Here is a 27,810-nt window from a genome sequence, read left to right as displayed (position 1 = left end):
ATGGGACAGACCTTTGATGGATCTAGACGGTTAATGGATCTTAATCCACTTGTTGCGCTTCCAGATGAGGTAAGTGTTCTGAGTGCAAGTCAGAGCCTGAAGCTTTTGACTCCGCAGACTCCAGGTGTAGTGGTACAGCAGGTGCCACTGCCGAATACAACTAATGTTTCATTACAGGGATTAATAACACAGCAGTTAAGTGAGTGCAAGAGAGCAGTGGATTGGCCGACGAGTGAACCAGAAAGGAATAGAGTTACGGGTGCACCTTCACCTGAAGTGATGAAACATTATTATAAGGTGATTTAATTACTGAAGACGAGAATCTCGCCTAAAAATATTGACTGGCAGAGAATTGACAGGACAGTACAGGAAGTAAAGGAGTCAATATAAACCTATTGTGAAAGATTGCTGAAAGCGTTCAAGAAGTACTGTGGTAAAGAAGCAATTGAGCTGAAAGACATGTTGCACTTTGTGTTTAGGTTCGTCAAAGGATTGAGACATGAAATAGGGCAGATGATTAAGAGTCATTCGATTTGTTGGCAAGCAAAACCAATTGATGAGGTGTTGCAGTATGCGAAATACTGTAGTGATGAGATTGAGTTGAAGCAGAAAAAGTTGAAGGAGAAAGCGATGGTGATGCAAATTAAGGCAGCTCAAACAGGAGTTCAAGGAGCTTTAGTGCAACAGATATCGCAGCAGCAGGGAACTGCCATGTTCCAACCTCTGGTGAGAGGCAGAGGTTGTGGAATCAATATGACTCGTGGTCCGGACTTGAGTACTGTAGTAGTTCAAAATGATGTTCAAGAGATGAAAAAGATGTTACCGTGTCACCTGTGTGGAAACGTGGGACACTGGAAGCGGGAGTGTCCGTTGATAGTGCAGGATGGTGTTGTTCAGCAAAGTGGTGATGTCAATACATTTCAAACTGTGAAAGTCCCTAGAATGAGAGCACTTAATCCGAATGTTCAGAATCAATTGCAGAATTTTCAACCCATGCAGCAGGTGCAAGTGCCACGTGCACAAGTGACACAGTTACAACCAATACAGCAGCAGGTTCCTATGGTACCTAGACAGCAAATGCAGATACCTCAAGTCCCGATGGAACAGCAACAGATGATGCTTACTCAGCAGGTCACAAGACAGAAGTAATGACACAGTGCACCAATTCCCTCTACATAGTGAGAATGAAATAAACAATAAATGGATGAATATTAGTTCGGAAGAAGAGCCATGTATGCTTGCAGCATCCTTAGAGGTAGATCAGAGAGGACCTTTTGTGAAGGGAAAGGTGATGGGTCACAGAGTCTCATTCTTAGTGGACACAGGAGCTACATGCTCTACAGTGAGAAGTGCAGATGTTCTGAACTTACCTCTTTCAGGTAGAACAGTTCAAGTTGTGGAAGTAGCAAACAGACAGTTGACAAATCTGATCACGGGCCCAGTACAGGTTGAGATTGGCAACTTCCAGGGACTGCACAAGTTTGTAGTTTGCGGCTCAACTCCAGGATCTCTACTGGGAAGAGATTTGTTGTGCAAGGCCAAAGGTTCCATTAGTTGTTCGAATTCGGGAATAGAGGTTCAGACTAATAGTGATGATGAGGAAAAACAGACACCTGAAACTGCAAATTAAAATGTTAACGAAGAGTACCCGTTGATTGAGTTTTTCCTGATGTTTACTGTAAAAGAGTTGCATGCGGATTTGCAGGGAACAGTACAGGAGAACGTGTGGGAACTGACAGGTAAAGAAGTGGGCTTGATCAAGGGGGTGGAGCCGATTAAGATTACATTGAAGCTGAATGTTGTGTTTCTGCAGCTTCCACAGTATAAAATGGCACAAGATGTTCTGATGAAGGTGGAGAAGATAATTGGAGATTGTCTGAAAAAAGGGGATTTGAAAGAAGTGTCAGCAGTCCATGTAATTCACCAATAATGGGCTTGAAGAAGCCGTGTGGGAAAGTGCACATTGTGCAGGACTTGCGAATAGTGAATGACATGGTGGTCAAGTGTTGTCCTGTAGTGCTGAACCCAGCAGTGATACTGTTTCAGATTCCATGCAATGCAGAGTGGTTCACAGTGGTTGACTTGTCACAATCTTTCTTTTCTGTGCCTCTTCATAAGGATAGTCACTTTCTTTTTAGTTTCAAATTCCTAGACAGAGTCTACAGCTGGTGCAGACATCCACAAGGGTATACAGAGTCACTGTCTCTGTTCAATCAGATCTTGAAAAGAGAATTTGGAGTCATTGGAATTACTGTATCAATCGACAATAGTGCAGTACATTGATGATTTGCTAATTGCATCCAGGACAAGGGACGAGTGTAAGTATGACTCAATTGCCCTGTTGAATCACTTGGGAAAGTTTGGACATAAAGGGGGTTATTCTAACTTTGGAGGAGGTGTTAATCCGTCCCAAAAGTGACGGAAAAGTGACGGATTTACCACCAGCCGTATTACGAGTCCATTATATCCTATGGAACTCGTAATACGGCTGGTGGTATATCCGTCACTTTACCGTCACTTTTGGGACGGATTAACACTCCTCCAAAGTTAGAATAACCCCCAAAGTGTCACCTTTGAAATTGCAGTACTGTCAGAAGTTAGTGAAATACTTGCGACACCCGATTGAGAAAGGGTCAAGGAGCATCTCCAGAGAAAGGATTACAATGATACTGCAGAGAAGTCCTCCGACTTCGCAGAGAGATGTCAGAATGTTCTTGGGAATGGTAGGTTATTGTCATCAGTGTATTCCAAATTTTCATGAGATTGCCAAACCATTGCAGTAGCTGACACATAAGGAGGTTACAGATCCAATTACACTAGATGAGGATCAAATGAAAGCGTTTACTGAGTTGAGAGAGAGTTTGTGCAGACCTCCAGTGTTAGGATTGCCTGATTACACAAAGCCATTCACATTGTTTTGTCATGAACATGATGCTTGTTCTTTGTCTATCTTGACACAGGTCCATGGAGGTGCTTATCGCGAGAAGCTTATTTTTCATCTGCCTTGGACTCAGTCGCAGCTTTACCACGTTGTCTGCTGCAGTTGCCGCAGGTGGTCAAAGTCTTTCACAATGTAAGGGAGTAGTGATGGGATACTCTTTAACAGTAATGGTACCTCATTCTGAGATTTTACTGACAAGGACGAAAACACAGTATTTGACTGGTGCAAGACTAACAAGGTATGAGACGAGCATTCTAGGTGCTCCAAATGTAACATTGAAAAGATGTACAATGTTGAACCCATCAACATTGCTTCCAAGTGATACCGTCGAAATTGAAAAAGAGGAAGACATCGAGATTGATTGTCTTGAGGTAACTGAATTATGTACAAAACAAAGGCCTGATATCAGAGATACCTGATTAGAAGAGAATTATCAAATTGTTTTTGTTGATGGCTCATGTCTCAGAGATGGTACAGGGACACTGAGAGCATGATATGCTGTATGCACAATCACAGGTACATTAGAAGCTTCCTGGCTTCGCAGTGTATATTCTGCAGAAGTGGCAGAATTGGTAGCTCTTACTAGAGCGTGCCATGTTTCTGCAAGACTGAGAGTCACAATCTATACTGACAGCCAGTATGGATTTGGAATTGTTAATGATTTTGGTCAATTGTGGTTGCAAAGAGGTTTCCTGACCTCTACTGGTACACCAGTGAGAAACTGCGACAAGATAAAACAATTGTGTGCCATACACTTACCTGAAGAAATTGCCATGGTGAAATGCAGTGCGAATCAAAAGGCACAGGATTACATCTCATTGGGAAATGGATATGCGGATCAAGTCGCATAGTTTTGCGCATTGAACTGTATATCATTAAAATACAAGAGGGAATTGATGTCAGAAGAAGACAATACATGTACAAATTTTGCATTGAAAGTGATAGATGCTCTGGAAGAGTTGAAAACATTGCAAAGTAATGTTGACAAGGAAGAGAAATGTCTATGGGCTAAATTGAAATGTGTACAACGCCCTGATGAGATTTGGGTTTCTGAGGAAGGTCAGATGGTCCTGCCTTTCTTGTTGATGTCGATGAGGAACACACCTGACAGGAAGACAGGGCTGTCGCCCTATGAGATCCTCATGGGTAGAGCAATGTGATTACCAGCAGTTCTAGCCAATGCACTTGTAAACATTACAGATGATATGGTGTTGAACTACTGCAAGGGTCTGGCTGATGCGGTTCGCTCTTTCTCTCAGGAGGTGCAGGCCACCACCGTTCCACCCATCCACAATCCAGGGCACAACCTAAGTGCCTCTGACTCGGTCGTTGTCAGAAAGCATATTCGCTAGATCTGTGTGGAGCCGTGTTGGAGGGGTCCTTATCAGGTAGTGTTAACAACTACAACAACTGTGAAGTGTGCAGGACTCCCGAACTGTATACATGCAAGCCACACAAAGAGAGTGGTATGTCCACCAGATCATGAAGAAGTGTTGTTGAGAGCACCAACAACAGGGAAACAGGTCACCGCACCTGAACCAGAAAAAGAGCCAGCAGAGCTTGAAGTTGAACCAGAGCTTGTGGAAGATGGTTCTAGAACCCCTGTAAGACGAAAGTGAAGAATTACAGGAGGGAGTGCAAGAACCAATCTCGACGGATAGAGCAGGAGAGCCTAGCTCAGCAGAGGTTCTCCCAGAAGCAGACAGTGTTGAAAAGTAGACAGAGCATGTGCCGGACCAAGAGGGGGAAAGAGTTGAGACAGATCAGAGTCAAGGTAATCCGACTCCTCTTGAGCCCGTTGCAGGTCCATCAAGAGAAAACATCATAGAGAATGAAAAGGAAAAGAGTCCAATCTTGAGAAGAATATTGACAGAAGGGACAAGAAAAGGAGATAATTAGCCTGAATCGCAGATTGGGAAGAAAAAGGAATTGGTCATAAATGAAACAATAGAAGAAGAAGTGGATACTACGAGAAAAGAAGATTTGAGTGAAGAAGAACTAAGTGGTGATCGAAAGTTGAAAAGAAAGAGAATAGCAAGTCAACATGACGCAGGTCCTGAATGGGCGTATGCAACTGCCAATGAATGACAACACAAGTTTATGTTTTTTTGTTTTGATAGAGAAGTTCCGAGTCAGTATTTTGATGTAACCTGAAGGTGATCAAGGAGCTGAATTGATGAGCTAATCATAAAAACCTAAGAAAGAGACTGATCGAAAATAAAACTGAAAGAGACATTGATAACCTGATTTGACACTGAAAAATGGATGTGACAAGCTGCTAATCGATTTTGGCAAAGAAGAAGGGTTCCTATATGTGAAACTGAACTGTGAGAGAAGAATTTGTTTTTCTTCATTTTTGATTTTTTACTGCAACTGAAAGTTACTTCTACTTTATGATTCTTTACAGATCATGGCTGAGCTAAATAATCAAGATAGAATTGCTAGGCGCTGTAGATATAAGACTGTTGGATTAATTGTTATGTGTGGAATAATGTTTATAGTGATGATTGTGGGAATGTCTAGTCATTATATGAATAGAGCTACTTTTACTTCTGCTCCTGAAACTACTACACTAACAGCTTTAGAGAGGTTTAAGTTAGATGAGAAGTACTTGCATGATTATACTAATGCACAAGGAGAGCTTTCTTCTAATGTTTTCTATCGTTTGTTGAGTGAGTATGTTGAAACAATGGATGCGAGGAATTTTCTTGTGTGTACGCAAATTCCTTCATCAGTAGAAGAAGGGGTTACGTACCATAGTCTTCCATTAACCTATGGAATAAGCTGTAGTTTGCTACTAACAATATTCTATAACCAAGAATACATACAATATTTTTATTCTAACTACGATGTCGTGATTTCCTTTGTTCCTATTATTAGATATATGAGTAAAATAGCTAGAGAGCATGATACAGTGCTAGTGAGAGGATACTTTGAGCCTACACTAACATTTGGGACAGCTTATGTGCATAATAACAACCTCACATGCTTACTTACACCTTTAGAGAAGAGCATTATAGGACATACTGATGATAGGAAAAAGGCATTCAAAGAAAAATTAGAAAAAGGTCTAGAGAAAAGGACTTATAAAAATGATTACGCTTACACTGCTATAAGAACACAAGGGAAATTAGCATTAGATGCACTACATGTAGGGTAGCTTTGTATATATAGGCCAAAATCACACATTGACACTTTATTTGTGGGAACAAGTGAATGTAGGCATGTGTTTTTGTTTCAGAGTAAGTGGACTTTTATGTTGAATGGTCAGGACCCTGCGATTCCTGGGATCTATCATATTTTTGGACTAAATGCTTATTACTGTCTTCCAAGAGGATGGTATGGGACATGTTATTTTGAGATAGTTTTCCCAAAGATTTACCAGATAGATGACTTAAAGAAGTTTCCGAAATTGACTGAATTACATCATAAGCGACAGAGGAGGGAAACCTCTTCTGCAATTGTGGGAGATACCTTTGGTGTAGTGATTCCTTCAGTGGGAGTCGTTCTGAATTCAATCAAGATACGAAAGTTCTCTACTATTGTGGATAACATGCTGACAAACTTCACAGGAGCAATACTCCTGATAGATACTGAATTAACCACGGATAAAGCAATAACGCTTCAAAATAGGCTTGTTTTATACATTCTTTTAGCGAAAGACGGCGGAGTCTGTAAGATGATAAATGCTAGGCACTGCTGTTCCTATATACCAGGCAGTGATAGGGAGATAAGAGACTTACTCACTAATCTGACTAACTCAAGTAAGGATTTGAAGGAATTGAAGGAACCAGGTGTTTGGGAAAAGGTTGGAAAGGGATTTGCTTCAGTGGGAAATTGGCTTAGTCAAATTTGGAATGGGGTATTATTAAAAATAATACAGGGAATATTAATTGTGATTGCTTGCATATTAGGAATATGGGGAACATGTAAATTATGTCAAAAGATAAAATTGAAAAGATCTAAAAAATAATCAGAGGAGAAAAGAGTGAAACAGGGAAAGAATTTATAGGGAAGACTTGAGGAGGAGACAAAATATAGCTGAGACTGAATTATGAAATGATGGTAAAGAAAGGTGTGATGACATATTTAGTATTCAGAGGAGGGACTGTTGAAGCAGATATGCTAATTAGAAATTATTAATGAAGGTTTATGTGTTTTGATTAACAAAAGTTCATAGAGAAATTAATCATAGAGAAAATATTGTGCACACTTGAAAATGTGCCCACGGAGAATGTCAGCCACATATGCGAAAATTGTACAAAAATTATAAAAAATGCTTAAAATAATGAAAATGTGTAATAATAATGTAGTAATGTGCCATACTGATATGTATAACCTATGTTTTGCATTATATCATAGAGTTAACTTAGCCGAAGTTGTGGCCTAGTCTTCCCAGGCCTCATACAGAAGCTGAATTATCGGCACATGCTGGAGAAAAGTTTAAATGCTAAACTGACCCTGAACCACTCAATGTTAACGTTTGCTTAATTAGAATTTTCTGCAATGTACCGACGGACAGGAGATGATGGAATCAAATTGCTACAATTATGTGTAGAGTAGACGAGATGTACTTTCCCAGGACTCAAACAATAGAGACACTGACTGAAAAGGAAGATGTAACATTTTTGATACCTGATGAGCAGGATGATGAGGACATCGTACAGTGAACCAATCAATGAACTGAGAACAACGAAATACTAGAGCTCATAGATTTGTAGAATTAAATGTATTGGGTAGCATCACATATGGTGACTAATTGACCAATTAGGAATTAGGGGGATGGACTGAAAAACTCGAAAAAAAAGTCATGACAAGGGGCTAAAACCTCAGATGCGGAAGAAGAATTTAGGGAGATGCGAGATGCGAGGGGTGAATGCTGATGACGTCAGGAGATGCGATTCGAGATTGTATCATTGGGCTCATGCACTGAGAGCCTGATGCATTGCTGATCAATTGATGACCTGAAGACATAGACTTACTTTGTTGTGATAGGTAGCTATGACAATATGACTGATTAATTTTGTGACTTTTCTTCTAGGTACAAACTGCGCTGTTTTGATAGTTTCTCTTCTAGCTAGATGTTTTTTCTAAATTCATTTTTTCTAAATTGTTTTTCACATGAAGTCCCACATTCTGATGCTAATCTGGGTTAGGTAGGGTTCTTTTGGGGGACATTGACAGTGACAAATGATTGATGAACTGACTGCTAAACTCTGCTATTAATGTCAATATTCATCTTTGATGGCTTACGTTGAAGCATTTGAGCATATGTTTTCACAAGTTTTGATCAGATTATGTTATTGGAGGTCATTAATAAACTAATTCTGAGCTGATTGAATAAAGTTCAAATTAACCGATGCATTAGAATTGTAACTAATAGGGAAATAAAATTGATAAAACGTATATTGAGTTGTGGTTATTCTTGAAATGTTGATATAATTATCTAATAATTAATGATTCTCTTGGTGGCTATTGATGAGTTATATTGAATATTGATAACATTGGTCACTACATGGCTAGGATACTCCCTGCGATCCAAAAGGTTCTTCGGCCTATATGGGTCCCCTTGTAAGTTACTTACTAAGGACCAGGCGTGCTAGCAACTCCAAGAGGCAAACCAGAGCCTCTGAACCCCTGGATGGTGCTGTGGACCACTTTCCTGAATCAAGAAACGCTTCTGAAAGTAAGTGTGACAGTGTTACCTCATGGGTGGCCTGAACTCTGGACTTTGTTCCTTTCCAGTGTGACCTTTTTTAACCCTTTGAGCACTGGTTGCTTCTATGTGCTAGAACACATTAATTCTTTAAAAATTCATATCTCCTGTTCCCGTTATCCGATTTTAATCATTTTGATGTCATTTTAAAGATAAAAATATAATATATTTTTTATAAATTGGTGTGTGATTTATGTTGTGTTTTGTGCTTTACTTATTTACTGTTTTGTGATTTTTAAATGCTTTACACATTTTTCTCCTAAGTTAAGCCTTGTCGCTCGTTGCCAAGCTACCAAAGATTGAGCTGGGTTTAATTTATTGAGACCTAACTGGACCTAAGTGGAGGTTAGTGGCATATTGCTAAGTGTAGGTACTTATCTGCCCTTACCAATAATCCATTTTCCAACATGTTGTCTCTTTTTTGGAAGTTGAGAATCTCTTGTGGGATGAAAGAGGAGGTTGTAGCCAGAGACAGTTCCCTGGGCTCTAATAACCCTTGAGCAAAGGTCCTCTGAACAGGATTTGGTGCTGCGGGGAAGAACACATACAGGTCAGCCCAAAAGTCAGGCCACCCAGTGATGCATCTTGGGCAAATAGAAAAGCAGCTTGGTCCCAGTCTCCTCTCAGTTCTCAGAGCAGTTTTTAGCCAAGCATTTTCTAAGTCCTTAGTTTTGGATTTTGGCTATCTGGACACCTTTTGCTCTATGACCAAGGGTCAGGACTCGTGGGGCACCACTCACAACTCAGTCAGGCAGAGTCGTGGTGCAGGTTCATGATGGTGGGGGCCTTTTATGCCCTTGTGGCTCTGAACAGGTTGTCATGAAACTAACTGTTGGAGTCACTCTGGCAGTCCTGGGTGTAGGGCTCAAGCAGGTGGGTTAGCCAAGGCAGACTGCGGGCAGCACAGCAGTTCTTTCAGGTACAGCAAATGTTTTGCAGAGTGCACATCAGGTCACAGTAGCAGGCACTCCTCTGAGAGTCCTTCTGCAAGTTCAGAAAGTGATGCTGCACTCGCCCCTGAGCCAATTTTAGCCCCCGGGATTGGTATCACCCAGGGCCCAGTGACATTTAGAAGGTGGAGGGCAGTACACAGCAACCCTCGTTGGACCGATTTTGGCCGCAGGAATCCCATTCACCCAGGGCCAGGGTATGTTAAAGGTGGGTGCCCTGGTGATCACCCAGGGCACCCACTGTAATGTCATTGGGGGCTTTGGGGGAAGACCCAATGAACCCAGGGCCCCATCTAGCTCCCCACACACAGCAGCAGCTAGTATTGCTCTCACCACAGGGAACAGCTAATAATGCTGCTATCTGTAGATAGGAGCAATCTTTTGATCAGTTTCTCTGTCCCTTCACTGTAGACAGTGAAACAGATCCAGAGTCAATTCCCAGTAGGCAGGAGCATTTTTTATGCTCTTGCCAGCAAGGAGTGGACTTGGTGTTTGTTTCCACTGTGCAGGATATTTGAAATTTGTTGTGCCAAGTGAGAAGAAACACAGGTTTCCCTGCCTGAGCTACTGCAGGCAGAGAAAATGCCATGTCCTGGAGATGGACTCCCTGGAATACAGCTACTGAGGCGGCCATGAGTGATGGGCCTCCTGGGCCACTGATAGCTCAGGTGTGCATCCTCCCTCCATCAAAGTAATCAGTCCTGGGGGTGGGCTTCCCAGGTTCTTTACAGGTTTTGAGAGGGAGGCCACAAGGTCCTCCTCCCCATTTTGAAAATTTTCAGCCCGGTGGGTGTGTTCCACTCCCCATTTTACAACATTTCAGCACCAGGGTTGTGCTTCATGAGGCCTGTCTTGAATCAGTGAGGGGTGGGCATGTGGCCCTCCTGCCTATTCAAAGAATATTCACCCCAGGGCTGGGGTAATAGGGGCCTCTCAACGCTTGGGGAGGTGGATACCATTCCCTGGGGCTTGCTTTATTACAATAGTGGGAGAGGGCATGCAGTCCCCCTCCAGAGGCTGATATCTGGACTGATTTTAGCCCTGGGAACCCCATCCTCTTGGGCCCAGCCAACAAAGGGTGGGTGCTCTGGTGACCACCAAGAGCACCCGCCACAATACGGGTTAGGCCCATGAGGGCTGCCCCAAGGCCCCAACAGTCTCAGCTGTCTCCCCACCTCTAGTAGGAACCAACATTGCTTCCAACCACAGCGAACAGATAAAAATACTGCTCCCTGTGGGCAGGAACAATCTTTCTATCTGTTTCCCAGCCCGCTTCAGTGCAGGCAGGTAAACTATAACAATATTAGACATATTTTTATTCCAAAATATTAGAACACAGATCAGGAGATAATGTTGTATACTTTCCCAACCCTAAGCAAACAAAATCTACATAATGCAGATATTCTGCACACGTACATTGAGGGACAATAGCCCAAGGTCAGGAAGGTATGAAATCACATGCATTCATATCCATAACTTTTGAAAATCATAAAATCAACACACCTAAATCTAGGTGTTGCATGACTCTCTGAATCCATTGTAAATCTTTGCAGTGTGTGGGCCAATGATCCATTTTCAATTTTCTTGAGGAATGAAACCCTACATTATGCACTATTTTGAAATCTGGCTTGACAGTGAAACTGTTCGGTCTGGACTGTTCCCATGAGGAACAGGGTCAAGACTAATTTGCATATGGCTGGGTCCAAACTGGGGTGGCATGGTGAGCAAAAGAACGATGGATTAAACCCAGATCTATGACTGGGGGTGAGTGTTTGACAATGTTCAGCATTCTGTCCATCACTTGTTGTTTTTGCTTTGTCGCCCTAAGTGGGAAGGGTATGCCCAGACGTGGGTCCCGTGCTTCCCATGCCACTGGACTCAAGCTAGCCTGGCTGATGAGGGGTGAAACCCCGAAACCGGTCCCAGGATGCTTGTTTCCGGTCCAGTGAGGACCTGGCTTGGCAGTTCGGTCTGGACTGTTCCCATGAGGAACAGGGTCAAGACTGATTTGCATATGGCTGGGTCCAAACTGGGGTGGCATGGTGAGCAAAAGAACGATGGATTAAACCCAGATCTATGACTGGGGGTGAGTGTTTGACAATGTTCAGCATTCCGTCCATCACTTGTTGTTTTTGCTTTGTCGCCCTAAGTGGGAAGGGTATGCCCAGACGTGGGTCCCGTGCTTCCCATGCCACTGGATTCAAGCTAGCCTGGCTAATGAGGGGTGAAACCCCGAAACCGGTCCCAGGATGCTTGTTTCTGGCAGTTCGGTCTGGACTGTTCCCATGAGGAACAGGGTCAAGACTGATTTGCATATGGCTGGGTCCAAACTGGGGTGGCATGGTGAGCAAAAGAACGATGGATTAAACCCAGATCTATGACTGGGGGTGAGTGTTTGACAATGTTCAGCATTCCGTCCATCACTTGTTGTTTTTGCTTTGTCGCCCTAAGTGGGAAGGGTATGCCCAGACGTGGGTCCCGTGCTTCCCATGCCACTGGATTCAAGCTAGCCTGGCTGATGAGGGGTGAAACCCCGAAACCGGTCCCAGGATGCTTGTTTCCGGTCCAGTGAGGACCTGGCTTGGCAGTTCGGTCTGGACTGTTCCCATGAGGAACAGGGTCAAGACTGATTTGCATATGGCTGGGTCCAAACTGGGGTGGCATGGTGAGCAAAAGAACGATGGATTAAACCCAGATCTATGACTGGGGGTGAGTGTTTGACAATGTTCAGCATTCCGTCCATCACTTGTTGTTTTTGCTTTGTCGCCCTAAGTGGGAAGGGTATGCCCAGACGTGGGTCCCGTGCTTCCCATGCCACTGGATTCAAGCTAGCCTGGCTGATGAGGGGTGAAACCCCGAAACCGGTCCCAGGATGCTTGTTTCCGGTCCAGTGAGGACCTGGCTTGGCAGTTCGGTCTGGACTGTTCCCATGAGGAACAGGGTCAAGACTGATTTGCATATGGCTGGGTCCAAACTGGGGTGGCATGGTGAGCAAAAGAACGATGGATTAAACCCAGATCTATGACTCGGGGTGAGTGTTTGACAATGTTCAGCATTCCGTCCATCACTTGTTGTTTTTGCTTTGTCGCCCTAAGTGGGAAGGGTATGCCCAGACGTGGGTCCCGTGCTTCCCATGCCACTGGATTCAAGCTAGCCTGGCTGATGAGGGGTGAAACCCCGAAACCGGTGGTGAGCAAAAGAACGATGGATTAAACCCAGATCTATGACTGGGGGTGAGTGTTTGACAATGTTCAGCATTCCGTCCATCACTTGTTTTTGCTTTGTCGCCCTAAGTGGGAAGGGTATGCCCAGACGTGGGTCCCGTGCTTCCCATGCCACTGGATTCAAGCTAGCCTGGCTGATGAGGGGTGAAACCCCGAAACCGGTCCCAGGATGCTTGTTTCCGGTCCAGTGAGGACCTGGCTTGGCAGTTCGGTCTGGACTGTTCCCATGAGGAACAGGGTCAAGACTGATTTGCATATGGCTGGGTCCAAACTGGGGTGGCATGGTGAGCAAAAGAACGATGGATTAAACCCAGATCTATGACTGGGGGTGAGTGTTTGACAATGTTCAGCATTCCGTCCATCACTTGTTGTTTTTGCTTTGTCGCCCTAAGTGGGAAGGGTATGCCCAGACGTGGGTCCCGTGCTTCCCATGCCACTGGATTCAAGCTAGCCTGGCTGATGAGGGGTGAAACCCCGAAACCGGTCCCAGGATGCTTGTTTCCGGTCCAGTGAGGACCTGGCTTGGCAGTTCGGTCTGGACTGTTCCCATGAGGAACAGGGTCAAGACTGATTTGCATATGGCTGGGTCCAAACTGGGGTGGCATGGTGAGCAAAAGAACGATGGATTAAACCCAGATCTATGACTGGGGGTGAGTGTTTGACAATGTTCAGCATTCCGTCCATCACTTGTTGTTTTTGCTTTGTCGCCCTAAGTGGGAAGGGTATGCCCAGACGTGGGTCCCGTGCTTCCCATGCCACTGGATTCAAGCTAGCCTGGCTGATGAGGGGTGAAACCCCGAAACCGGTCCCAGGATGCTTGTTTCCGGTCCAGTGAGGACCTGGCTTGGCAGTTCGGTCTGGACTGTTCCCATGAGGAACAGGGTCAAGACTGATTTGCATATGGCTGGGTCCAAACTGGGGTGGCATGGTGAGCAAAAGAACGATGGATTAAACCCAGATCTATGACTGGGGGTGAGTGTTTGACAATGTTCAGCATTCTGTCCATCACTTGTTGTTTTTGCTTTGTCGCCCTAAGTGGGAAGGGTATGCCCAGACGTGGGTCCCGTGCTTCCCATGCCACTGGATTCAAGCTAGCCTGGCTGATGAGGGGTGAAACCCCGAAACCGGTCCCAGGATGCTTGTTTCCGGTCCAGTGAGGACCTGGCTTGGCAGTTCGGTCTGGACTGTTCCCATGAGGAACAGGGTCAAGACTGATTTGCATATGGCTGGGTCCAAACTGGGGTGGCATGGTGAGCAAAAGAACGATGGATTAAACCCAGATCTATGACTGGGGGTGAGTGTTTGACAATGTTCAGCATTCCGTCCATCACTTGTTGTTTTTGCTTTGTCGCCCTCAGTGGGAAGGGTATGCCCAGACGTGGGTCCCGTGCTTCCCATGCCACTGGATTCAAGCTAGCCTGGCTGATGAGGGGTGAAACCCCGAAACCGGTCCCAGGATGCTTGTTTCCGGTCCAGTGAGGACCTGGCTTGGCAGTTCGGTCTGGACTGTTCCCATGAGGAACAGGGTCAAGACTGATTTGCATATGGCTGGGTCCAAACTGGGGTGGCATGGTGAGCAAAAGAACGATGGAATAAACCCAGATCTATGACTGGGGGTGAGTGTTTGACAATGTTCAGCATTCCGTCCATCACTTGTTGTTTTTGCAGTGAAACTGTAACCACATGTTTTTGTTTTTAATTTTTTTTATTTTGCGCAGGTGTAATCATGTTACATAGACCCAACAAGCATTATTTTGAAATATAGAGATGCACTTGTCCTTACAATATTATCCGTACATCTATTTTGAAAGCTTGCGCACTTGCCTGAACCCTTGACACAAAAATAACCAAAACACTCCCTCCCGAAACAGGATCTCATACCTTGGCCCTCAACTCCCCCCCCACACAACCTACTCCACCACTGAATCATTCATCTTCCCCCATATACCCTGATATCTACGTAATGCTCCGGTCCGCTAAGCATCCAATTTTTCTTTTACCCGTGTTCCCCCAATTTTTGCCTCCCATGCCACATATCTGGGGGGCACTGATGATTTCCATGCCTGCAGAATCAATGATTTGGCGATCAAAGTGCACACATATATTATTTGTCTAGATGCGATGGACAAATTTGTGTTTTGCGTAATACCTCATAATGCCACTGATGGGTTAGGGGCTATATCGTACGATATCATGATACTGATCTTTTGGAAAATTGCCTCCCAATAGCCTACATATGGAGCCAATCCCCCTGAGTCCCTTGGCAACGAGGGCACAGACCTAATGTCTCTGGGTACATTTCCTTGTTTCTAGAAGGGGTGTAGTATAGCAACCATTTAGAGTACAGGGCGATTTTTAAAAAGATTTGCTCATCTAATTGTTTTTTGAGACACCTCGTTGTGCTTGTGCCATTGTTGTACCCCTCCTTTACACCCGTGATACTTTCTACAGTAGCCAGAAGTTGAGAAATTACTTTGTTTGAACGCCCACCCTGCAGTGTCTCATACCATCTGCCAATGCCTACTTGATTTTTATAGAAATCCTGACCAATAACTTCAGAGGTGCTGTTGCCTGCTTTTTCCATTGATTAGAAGAAGTGTTGAATTTGACAGTAAGAGAATTTCAAATTAGCTGGAATATCCCTTTGTTCCTTTACACATTGTTCCCATGTTTTAATATGGTCCCCTATGTAGAAATCCCCTAGAATCTTGATACCTACTTCCTCTCATGTCTGGACACTGCGTGAATTGAGTTCCAAACCTAGGGGCATATTTATACTCTGTTTGCACCGAATTAGTGTCATTCTTTTTTACTCTAATTCGGTGCAAAACTAACTCCATATTTATACTTTGGTGCCAGACCCCTCTAGCACCAAATTAATGGAGTTAAAGTCATTTTTTGAAAATGGAGACCTACTTTGCCTTAATGAGATGCAAGGTAGGCGTTCCCATGCAAAAATATGACTCTATGGCCTTAACGCCATATTTAGGGGCATATTTATACTCTGCGGCATATTTATACTCTGTTTGCACCGAATTAGTGTCATTTTTTTTTACTCTAATTCGGTGCAAAACTAACTCCATATTTATACTTTGGTGCTAGACCCATCTAGCACCAAGGCCCTGATTTAAACTTTTTTTGCACCGTATTAACGTCATTTTATGACACAAAAGTGGCGCAAACTTACAAAATATTGGCCCTTATTTATACTTTTTGCTGCAAAACTGCACTAACTCAGTTTTGCACCAAAAAGTTTAGCACCGGCTTGCACCATTTCTGTGCACCAGCCAGGCACCATATTTATGGAATGGTGCAAGCCGGTGCAAAGGGTAGGTTAGAGTTTAAAAAAATTACTTTAGTCGGGTGGGGCTGGCAGTATAGAAGAAGAGGGTTTAGCACAAAAAAATGGCTTTAGGCAGGTTAGAGTAAAAGAAAATGACTCTAACCAGATTAGTGTCATTTTATGGTGCTAAACCTACCATGCCACATGACTCCTGCCTTAGAAAAGGCAGGAGTCATGCCCACCACCCCACTGGCCAGCACAGAGGACAGGGGTCCCCTGGGCATGGCCATTGCACCCGGTGCCATGTATGGGGGCCCATTTCAGGGCCCCCTATGGCACTTTCAAAAATAAAATGCACTTACCTGTACTTACCTGGGATGGGGTCCCCCATCCTCGCAGTCCCTCTAGTGTGGGTGGGGGTGCCCTTAGGGCCTGGGGAGGGCACCTCTGGGCTTATTCTATGGTGTTCCGCCATGGAAATAGGGCCACAGGTCCCCTAACACCTGCCCTGACCCAGGTCTTAAAAAATGGGGCAAAGCAAGCTTTGCCCCATTTTTGGACGCCTCCTCCCTCCCTTGCACCATTTTTACATGGGAGTATAAATATGGTGTTAAGGCCATAGAGTCATTTTTTTGCACGGGAACGCCTACCTTGCATCTCATAAAGGCAAGGTAGGTTTCCACTTCCAAAAAATGACTTTAACTCCATAAATTTGGTGCTAGACGGGTCTAGCACCAAAGTATAAATATGGAGTTAGTTTTGCACTGAATTAGAGTTAAAAAAAATGACGCTAATTCAGTGCAAACAGAGTATAAATATGCCCCTTAGCGTAAAAAAATGATGCTAATCTGGTCAGAATCATTTATTTTTGACTCAAAACTGCCTAACGTCATTTTTTTTAAAGCTAGCCTACCCTTTGCACCGGCTTGCACCTTTCCATAAATATGGTGCCCAGCTGGTGCTAAAAAATGGTGCAAGCCGGTGCTAAACTTTTTGGGGCAAAACTGCCTTAGTGCAGTTTTGCACCAAAAAGTATAAATAAGGCCCCTAACATCCATATATCCCTGACTCGAATGGTCTGAATCTTGTAGATTTGATATTTTGCCTGTATTTGGAGAATACTGAGCCGTAACATTACAGACAGTTTGTATCTTACCTGTTTGGGTGAACGGGGAATCTTAAGAAATCGAGGAAGCTGTATGCCTGATTCTCTCAGCATCTGATCAAGATAGAAATTAAGATTTGGGTTTTGCGCGGCCCTTGACACCCAATCCAATATAGAAGCCTCATAATAGGTTAGAAAGTTGGGAAGTGCCAGGCCCCCTTCTTCCACTGAAAAGGCTAGTTTTTCTAACTGCAGCCGGGGCCGCTTGTGGTTCCATATAAACTGTTGGATTAGTAAATCCAACTTGTGGAGAAACTTCTTGGGGACTCGCATAACTACACTGGAGAAAACAAAAATTAACTAGGGAAGGATCATCATTTTGATTAGTGCAGTCTTTCCTATAATCGTCATAGTAGATTCCTGCCATTGCGACAGTAGTCCTTGAACTTTTTTGTAAAGCCTTGTATAGTTCAGCTGGAACAGATCTGCCGAATCTCTGGACACATACATACCTAAATATCTAATGGGATTGTGGGACGAGGATACTACCCGAATATCTTTAGGCAGGACTAATGTTTCTGCATTGTACAAGAGAGCCTCTGATTTAGACTTATTGACTGTACCACCCCAAACCCGAAAAAGCCTTGATCTTGGAGAAAGCTCTATCGATGTTGTATGTGTCTGCCTGAAGGTATAAAATCATATCATTGGTGAATAACTTCACCTTGGGTGCTAGAGGGAATGGAGACTGTATATATTGATCCTGTCGAATTGCTACAGCTAATGGCTCAATTAAAAAAATTGCAAACAGTACGGGGGACAAAGGGCAGCCCTGCAGCGTACCCCGTCATATCTTTCCTGGCCTGCTATTTGTATGTTTACCAAAATCTTGGCTTGAACACCCCTGCGTATAGCCTATGCAACACTTGAATAAACTTAATCGGGAAGCCAACCTTGCCTAGGACCGAAAACAATGCTTCCCATTGGACCAAATAGAATGCCTTTTCGGCACCAAGCATTATGATCGCTGCCAGATAATGATTGTGGGAAAGATAATCTATTGCCTACACCAGGAAGTTGGTGTTAGTGGATAATAGCCTCCCCAGCAGGAATCCACATTGATCCTCGTATACTAACCCTCGCTCCACCTGAGCAGTGTGGACCGCTAGTATTTTAGTAAACAACTTAGGCCCATATTTATACTTTTTGACGCTAAACTGCGCTAACGCAGTTTAGCGTCAAAAAGTTTTGCGCCGTCTAACGCCATTCTGAAGCGCCATGCGGGCGCCGTATTTATGGAATGGCGTTAGACGGCGCAATCAGACCGGCGCTGCCTGGTTTGCGTGGGAAAAAACCACGTAGACCAGACAGCGCCGGCGTAGGGGGAAAATGGCGCATGGGCGTCTTAAAATGGGGCAAGTCAGGTTACGTCGAAAAAATCGTCTTAACCCGACTTGCGCCATTTTTTAACGACGCCCATCCCCCATCAACATGACTCCTATCATTGTAAAGATAGGAGTCATGCCCCCTTGCCCAATGGCCATGCCCAGGGGACTTATGTCCCCTGGGCATGGTCATTGGGCATAGTGGCATGTAGGGGGGCACAAATAAGGCCCCCCTATGCCACCAAAACAAAATATAAAAAAAAAAAAAATTATACTTACCTGAACTTACCTGAATGTCCCTGGGGTGGGTCCCTCCATCCTTGGGGGTCCTCCTGGGGTGGGCAAGGGTGGCAGGGGGGGTCCCTGGGGGCATGGGAGGGCACCTGTGGGCTCATTTTGAGCCCACAGGCCCCTTAACGCCTGCCCTGAGCAGGCGTTAAAAAGTGGCGCAAATGCGCCGTTTTTAGCCACGCCAACTCCCGGGCGTCTCTTTTGCCCGGGAGTATAAATACCACGTAAAGGCCTGGGAGTCATTTTTTAGACGGGAACGCCTCCCTTGCATATCATTAACGCAAGGAAGGGGTTCACGCTAAAAAATGACGCACATTCCGGGAACTTTGGCGCTATTCGCCTCTAACGCCATAGTATAAATATGGCGTTAGTTGGCGTTAGTTTTGCGTCGAAATTGCGTCAAAAAAAACGACGCAATTTCGGCGCAAACGGAGTATAAATATGGCCCTTATAGTCCTGATTTAATAGGCTAATCGAATGATATGAGCCTGGGTATTCCGGTGATTTGTCCTTTTTAATAAAGCTAACAACTATCTCTCTTGAAAATTCTAAAGGGATCGCAGCTCCTTCTAATATTTTGTTGAATAGTTCTAATAGCATTTTGGCGATTTGACCCTCTAATATTTGGTAAACCTCCTCAGGGAGGCCATCTTCCCCTGGTGCTTTCCCATTAGAAGCTCCCATAATTGCCGCTACCGCTTCATTGAAAGTAATAGGGGACGCTAATACATTCTGGGCACCTGTGCCTAAACCTGGTAGAGTCACTGCGGCTATATACTGTTTAATTTGCGAACTATTTGCTTGCTTCGTCTCGGTATATAGCTTGTGATAATGTGAGAGAAATACTTTTTCTATTTCTTCAGGATGACTAGTCATTACCCCCCGTTCCTCATCAAAAATTGCTTTTATTAAATTGGAATTGGATCTTTTCTTAACTGACCATGCCAAAAATCTACCTGCATGCTCGCTTTCTTCGTATTGCCTCTGGAAACTAGTATGCCTATTTAATATCTTGTGTGACAGATAAAAATCTCTTAATTTTGCCTGAGCCCTGCCCAATGCTAATTCTGTCTCCCAATTGGGTTTTGCCTGCTTCTTTTTTAGAGCCTGTTCTAGCTCCCTTTGAAGTAGGTTGCTTCTTTCACGAGCTGCTTTCCCTCGATGGGCCTGAAAAGAGATTGCCCCCCGTGAATATGAGCTTTGGTGGCCCCTCAAATATTGGAAATAGAGGCTGACATCCTATTTACCTCCAAGAATTCAGAAACTGATGTTTTGAGCTTTGCTACCCAGCTCTCGTCTGTCAGAAGAGATCTATCAAAGCGCCATTGTGGATGGCGCTGCTGACTTCCTAATTCCTTAATATCAGCCCATGGTACCGAATGATCAGAGAAAGGATTTGTAAGTATTCCTGACCCCTGCCACTTCAGTGGAAATGAAATTAGAATGTGATCGATTCATGAAGCAGTATTATGCCTTTTAGAATAGCATGTATATTTTTTCGCCTGGGGATAATCAGCTCTCCACACATCCACTAGTGCTAATTCCATGCACATTCTCCTGAGCATTTGACAAGCTCTTGGTTTGTTCTGTGTTTTATTCTGCCGCGAAGTGTCCCATTGAATATTTGGTATAACGTCAAAGTCTCCACCTATTATAAAATAGCCTGGCAGTAGAAACAGATGTCTATAGAGAGCCTGTATTGATGCTACATTATCCTCTATTGGACCATGAAAGCTAATGAAATGGATCACTTTATCTACTACTAAAGTAGTAACTACTATCCACCTTGCCAGTGGGTCCTTAAAAACGCCCTTTATCCTTCCTGACAATTTGCTAGTGAACAGAGTTGCCACACCTCGCACTGCGACCTCAGCCGACGCAAAAAAATAGTGGGTGATGCCCGCGGGAAGTTTCCGTAGCATTCCTTTGACCTTCAGATGGGTTTCCTGCAAAACGACAACTTGTATCTGAGATGTTGCCAACCAGTTGAGAACGGCATAAAACTTAGTATTACATGAGGCTACTCTAAACCTGGACCTGGTCACTTCTGTTTATTCCCCTCCATCCCCTCCATGGCCGATTATGTTGTGGCTGCATTCTTCCCTTCATTTTCCTCCTGCACTCGCCTCCTGAACCTTGACCTTGGGTATCAGATATGGCTGCTTCTTCTCCACCTGCTTTTTTTTTTGTTGATCTAGCTCCACCCTGTGCTTCACCCCCCAAGCCCCGTACCCCCCTTTGAGCCCCCCTCATCGTGACCCTGCCCTGTCCTGACCCCCTTCCTTCCCTTGCCCCCCCTACCCTGGTGGGTCCGACCCGTCTTGACCCCACCGTACAATGAACCACCCCCCGCCCCCACACCCTCACCCATGAACCCCAAAATTGAGTGCAGTGACATGGCACCCTTGGAGACCTAGGTCGGAAATAGCAGTGTGGTGGCAATTCATCGAACAGTAATCAATCACCTCGCCTCCCCCTATTAACTTCTGATGCCTAATATTCCCACCGAACAGCAGGATTTTTAACCATAGTAATATCAGTTACAAGAAAGACCTATAGTGTACAATGTCAAATGGCTAACTAAAGTTCTTACCCCCGCTCTAGTCACCACCCCCTTATCTAGTACCCCCTTCTTGCTTTTTTAAGAGTTCCAAGAAGTTAGTTGCCTCCTGGACATTCTGAAAAACGTTCATGCTGGCCTTTATGTAAAACTTAAAGTTTAACAAGTTGCATAATACCAGCCGGCGCCCCCAGTCTTTTGAAACTGTCTATTAGACCAACAAACTCACGGTGCCGATGTGCAGATGCAACTGACATATCTGAAAAAATACGAAAAGTAAACTGGTCATCAGCCTTAAACTCCCTCTCTTTCTTAGCTTGAGAGAGAATTTGCTCCTTAATTCGAAAATCTCCAGAATGGTGTGTGGATATTTAGAGTTGACAGGGTGGGTGAAGAGTACCCTATGAGCCCGCATGATAGTGAGGTCTCCTCCCGTTTTTTCCCTATCCGCGAGGACGACTTTATAGATGAGTTCTGAGACAATGTTAGTCACCGATGAGGCTGTTTCAGTCCCCTCTGGGACCCCTACAAATCTGAGATTGGAACGCCGGGACCTGTTCTCTGCTTAGTCCAGCTTTAACTGGAGGTCTTCCAGTTCAGATTGGATCTGTTGATTCTATTCAATTCTCTGCATCTTCTAGGTCGGAGACCCTCTGTTCTACATGTGAGACTCGAGAGGAGAGAACAGTTAAATGAGTGTTCAATTGAGAAAAGTGGTCTTTTCTCTCTCTACGAGCCTCTTCCTGAGAGAGTTTTATGGCTTGAAGTTCCACCAGAATTTGTCCCATCAACTCCTCCACCGCTGACGAACCCTTTATCCTGCTTATTACATAAGCTGAACTCAGGAGGTTAGAAGAAGAGCCGGGGGTGACCCCGTATTTGTAGTGGAATTTACTCCAGATGAAGCGGGAACTTCTACACATGGTCCTTCCAGCCCAGAATTTAGAGCCAAGGCGAATGATTCACCTGTGTTTGAAATAATTGCTTCGCCTGAGAGAATTCTCCTCTCCATCCCTCCTTCTTTTGCACCCCTCATACTTGAAATAAGTGCTTCTTTAAGGTTGCTATTAGAGTTTGAAAACAAGGGATATGCAGGTTTCGCTGATTGTTTCGCGCTCGCTTTAGGTTGGGGGCAATTGGAAGACTCCGGATGGAGAGTGCCTGGTGTTGCTGAATTGGGTGATGCTGAGGGTGATTCGATGACTGTGTCCACCTGGAAGGTAGAGGAGGATTGAGAGTGTAGCTGAAGAGATGGCTCCTTAGATCGTAATGAACACTTGGCAGGCACTTCCACGAGCTACATGGTATTGAGCTCAGACATGGAAGTGGGACCTGAGATGGCTAATAAAAGATCCTGAGTCTAAGGAGAGTCCATTGAGAGGGCTATCGAGTCCTGTTGGCTAGAGCTTTGCCGGAGCCTTCCCGAAGCTGGGTTCAGGGTTTTAGATTTAGATACTTTCAGAAATTTGCACATTTGCCCGCGATTTGGACCCTTTTGCTCGAGTCATGCACTTCCTTGTAGTAAGGAGAAGAGAAAAAAAAAGGGAAATGCCGGAAAGAGATGGTCTTGATTTGTAGAGATACCAGTAAAGTAAAATGAGTCGAGGGGATACCGGAGGAGGCACTGCCAACTCCATTTGGGTAGGAAGCACTTCTGTTGTGTCCCAATTGTGCCCCAATGGTGGGCTAGAGATATAATTAGCTTGAACACAATCCAAAAAGTCTGATAAGCCCTCCAAAATCTTGTGCATTGTTGCAGTTCTTATCTACAGTTTTTGGGTCTTACAGCAATGCGAACCAAGAGTCAAAAAGTCCCTTCCAACATGCCTACCAAAAACAAAGGAGCTCCAATCCACTCCAACCCCCCCCTTCCTTTTGCACTTATCTGGACATCTGGAGGCTGCACACTCTTTCCTTCGGTGGCCGTGGGGGGGAAGGAGTTCTCCACATTCCTTGAAACAACTGCAGAAAAGGGAAGGAACACTAGTGGGTAACCAGCACCACTGTGGCACCTCTCCTGGAAGCGGCGTGCATTGTGCAATCCAGCGCAACTGCAGGCACAAGATAATCCGCTCCCAAAACCTCCCGCCGGTAGCTGTATTGAGGAGGCGAGGGGGGGCAGCTGTACTTGAGCGCCGCGTGCGTCGTGTAGTGTCGAGTGCTCCGAGCGGCGTTGCAAGGCTTGCCGTTCAGTGCTGTCCCTTGTCCGGCGGCCGTAGAGGTATAAGCCGTTATTCTTTGCTGGATGCGAGCCGAGTTTTGGCAGCGCGTCCTGCCACCATACGCTGCTCTCAAGGTCTCACACAGGCGCGGAGCATGACGGGAGCTCCCGCGCCAGTCCCCTGCGGACAGGTAAACTAATGAAAAGTCTGCTCCCAGAGGGAAAGAGCATTTTTCATGTTCCCGCCTGCCTGGAGCAGATTTAGACCCATATTTTTTAGCGCTGCATTTGCACCGCTTTTTGATGCACAAACAGCGTAAAATTACAAAATACACTTGCATTTTGTAAGTTTGCGCGCTTTTGTGTCAAAAAAGGACGCAAATGTGGTGCTAAAAAAGTATAACTATGGGCCTTAGTGTTTGCTTGCTCATGGTGGAAGTTTAGAAATTGCTTCAGTCACGCGCAAGCAAAACAGTTTTCCATGCAGGCACACATATTGACAGGGAATCCGCTATTTCTCAGGGTAGGCTGGGGTCCCAAGGGTCAAGAATGGCTCAGGCCTTTGATATTGTGGCTGGGCCCCAGGGGTATGGTTGCCTGTGGCTGAAATGGCCCAGGCAGGAGGGCTGAGTGCACCTTACCCCTCTTTTTGCATACAACTAAGCCCCTGGGGATGGAATCCCCGGGGCCAAAATTGACCCAGGAGGGGAGATGAGTACCTCTCTAACTTTTTTCAAAAGGCCAGGCTCATGGATGGCGTCCCAAGGGCCAAAAATTAGCCTATGGAGCTGGGCCACGCAAGCCCCACTCTCCAAATATATATATTGCTGTCCCCCCACGACCTACCTAACTCAGTGGGATAAAAAAAAACAGGAGACCACACTTTTTTAAATACATTTTTCAATGGATCTTCTGTGAATTTATGTAAAATAAAAAAAATTAAAAAAATTGGCCTCAGCCCCTGTGGGACCCTACCACCAGGCCTATGGGATCAGGTACTCCTTGCTTGCCTTCTGTGTTTTTGTTTATCTTTTTATGGGACTTGGGATGAGTCCAGAGTTCCAGGTGGCTTCCTTATTGAAGTGGCAGCAGTCAAATGCGGCATTTTGCCATGTGAATCTGCCTAGCTAGATACACATAATTTTTTTTTCTTTAATATCTCCAAAACTACTAAACAGATTTACACCAAATTACAAGAAGCTTTCTGCCAAATTTAGTGTAATTCTGTTCAGCGGTTCGGGGTTTAGTTGTGTCTCAAATTCTTCTGGCAAATTACGTGGGGAAAATGCACTTTGAGACCCCCCTTTTCCCAGCCCCTGCTTGATGAATCACCCCAAAACCTTCAAAACAGCAGCTGAAGTGAGTGGTAAACTAGTTTTGAAAATTTCATGAAAATTCATTAAATAACTTTAAAATTATTAGCAAAAGAAAAATGATTTTTCAATGTAAACTAGGTCCTAACTATAACTACTTACTGGTGATGGCCAGGAGGTAATAAATATATATAAGCACACAAAAAAGGTTACATGGAATTTATAGTTAGGTTCAGAATTTACATGTGCAAAACATAGAAATTCAACTGGTATAGATTGAGTTATTTCAAGTAACAATAACTCTTGCAATACGTTAACTATAACTCGTGCGCTCACCATGCAATCCTACTTACCCCACATATTATATCATCATGCCATTTTCTATTAAATCATTTAGAATATAACTCCAACATTTATATTAAAATATTGATGAGAAAACTGTGCATGGCCAAGCAGCAAGTTATAGTTATCTTAGAGCAAGAGTTATAGTGACCTAGGGGGATGCCTATGTCCAACACTGTATAGGCATGCAACCTTGTGCCACACATGGCCTCCAACCATGTGTGGTAGGAGTTGGCCACAGGGCCTGTGGCCATCCTCCCGTGGGCACCCAACCCCAGGCTATGCATGGCTTTCAGCTGTGTGTGGAGATGGTTGGCTGCAGAGCCTGGCCTGTGGCCAATCCTCCATAGGCACCAAACCCAACGCAATGGATAGCCATTGTCTGTGTTTGGTGAGGCTGGCTGGAGGGCCTGGGCCCCACCCAGGCCACCCAGTGTGCATGTTTATAGACGCAGGGGTGAGGAAGGATACATTCACCATCATCAAATATTTCAGGGTATTTTGCAATGTGGAAGTACATATAAGACACCCTTGATTTGTCTTGGATACATTCAAAAGTTGAAAGGATTTGTCCTTTACAGATCCAGAGCTTACACCACGGCACTTGCTATGTTTATATTTGTAAGTGCTTCTTATTGGGGTTTAATTTCTGTGAAATTAGCATCATTGCCAGAATGCTTATTTATCCAAGAAGAATCCACTGTTTTGCACAAAATGTCTACCCAATTGGAGTACTTTCCACAAAATGTTTACCCAATTGGGGTACTTTCCACTGGCTAATAGGTAAATGCAGCCTCATTGGGTAAATGTATAGTGCACATTGATCCTGCTCATCACAGTTACCACAGAAGAGATTTTTCAAGAATACAGCCAGACTGCAGAGGGGAGCCTCAATGTCCCTATGGTCCCATTGCTCCTGCACACAGGGAACAGCAAGAAATGCTGGAGCAATTGTTTCATCTGTTTTCCTGCTGGCTAACAGCAGGCCAGAAACCAGATGAAAAGTCTGCTCCCTGCCGTCTGGGAGTGGATATACAGATTGTTCTTTCTTGGCTAGAGCTGTCATAACTCCTGGCAAGCAACAGAAAACTACTATGTCCAGGTTGGGGCAGAGGGAGCAGATGCCAGGTGGTGGTAGTCCCCAGGTCCATTAATGGGTCCTGGAGGAGGCAGCCGTGCAGCCTCCTTCTTTTTTATGTAGGGCTAAGCACAGGAAGATGGTAGTCCCTGGGGCCAAAACCCACCCCACCTAGTTAAAATTTGCCCATGCCCCGGCAGGTTGGGCTCCCTGGGGACGAATATGACCCAGGAGGGGGCACGCATCCCCCTTCCTCCATTGAAAATTACTGTCACCCAGGGGAGCTGATGTGCCTGGGTCATTCAAGTAGTATTGAGGGGGGGTCCGCATGGCTACCCTCTTATTTGAACGCCAAGCCTCAGGGAGGTGATGGTCCCCAAGGTAATAAGAAGCCATAGAAGTCATACTTAAACATTGGCCTGGCCCCATGGAGGTGGTAGTCCCCAGGACCCATATGTCTTATATTCTAGTTGTAGAATGAGTTCTGGGAAGGGACTGGGGTGCTGGGCTCCGCGCTCTCAGTTGAGAATCTGAGCCACCAATAGCCCTTCTTGTTCCCCTCGGCTTTGCTTCCCCCTATTTCCTTCCTTCCCCACCCACTATCTCCCTTCCTACTACTTTTTCCTATTGTGGTTGACAATCACATCAGTTTTAGTGGGGACCGCCCTGGAATCTATCCAGGTCGAAGACTGGGTTATGTTACAAAATGGTCTTAAAAGCCCCGTGGATGGAATTAAGTAATCCGAAGCAAAGCCCAATGGGAAGAAGCCGGTTCCAGAGGAAAAGAAGCTGTATCTGGAGCCTGAGCATACCAAGTCCAGAGCCATTGTTTTCAAATTCAAGGGGCTAGTGGGAAATACACCTCAATGAGTGATTAGCAAGCAACACAACTTCTTTTTTCTACCACATAAACCTGAAATACAGCACAATCTCAAGACACCTGTCAGACCATGATTGTAAGCAGCACACAATACAATTGGTCTGATGAGCGAGGGAAGAAAATCAAGTGCACTTCCCCCCAGTACGTCGACTTCATCATGAGCTCAGTTCAGAAGCTGCTGATGGATGAAGATATCTTTCCCACAAAATACGGCAAGGACGTTTCAAACTTGTTTGAGTCTCTGGTGAAGCATATATTACGGTTTCTCTTCCACCTGCTGGCCCATAGCTAATCTGCTTACTTAAAGGAGACAGTGGCACTCGAACTTCATGGAAACCTAAACACACTGTACAGTCACTTCCCTCTTGTTTATGATAGAGTTTAACCTGGTAGACCATAAGAAAACTTCCATTATCGATGACCTGATGAAGGTGCTCTGGTCCAATTTTGGCAGTAGTAGCAGCAGCACAGGAGGGACTGAGAATGGTGGTGGGACCACAGCACAGAAACACCTGAAGGAGAGCTGGCCTTCTCCCCATGCCAGAGGCAAACACTAATTGTAAAATCTTTCAGAACCATGT

General features: G+C 44.8%; 1 pseudogene; it reads left to right on the top strand.

The window, feature by feature from the left end:
* Positions 1–27,810, top strand: LOC138249576 (MOB kinase activator 2-like; annotated as a pseudogene).

This window comes from Pleurodeles waltl, chromosome 8, assembly GCF_031143425.1.
Source record: "Pleurodeles waltl isolate 20211129_DDA chromosome 8, aPleWal1.hap1.20221129, whole genome shotgun sequence".
Lineage (NCBI taxonomy): Eukaryota > Metazoa > Chordata > Amphibia > Caudata > Salamandridae > Pleurodeles > Pleurodeles waltl.
Note: the sequence above shows the minus strand (reverse complement) of the source record. Positions and strands in the feature narration are given on the sequence as shown.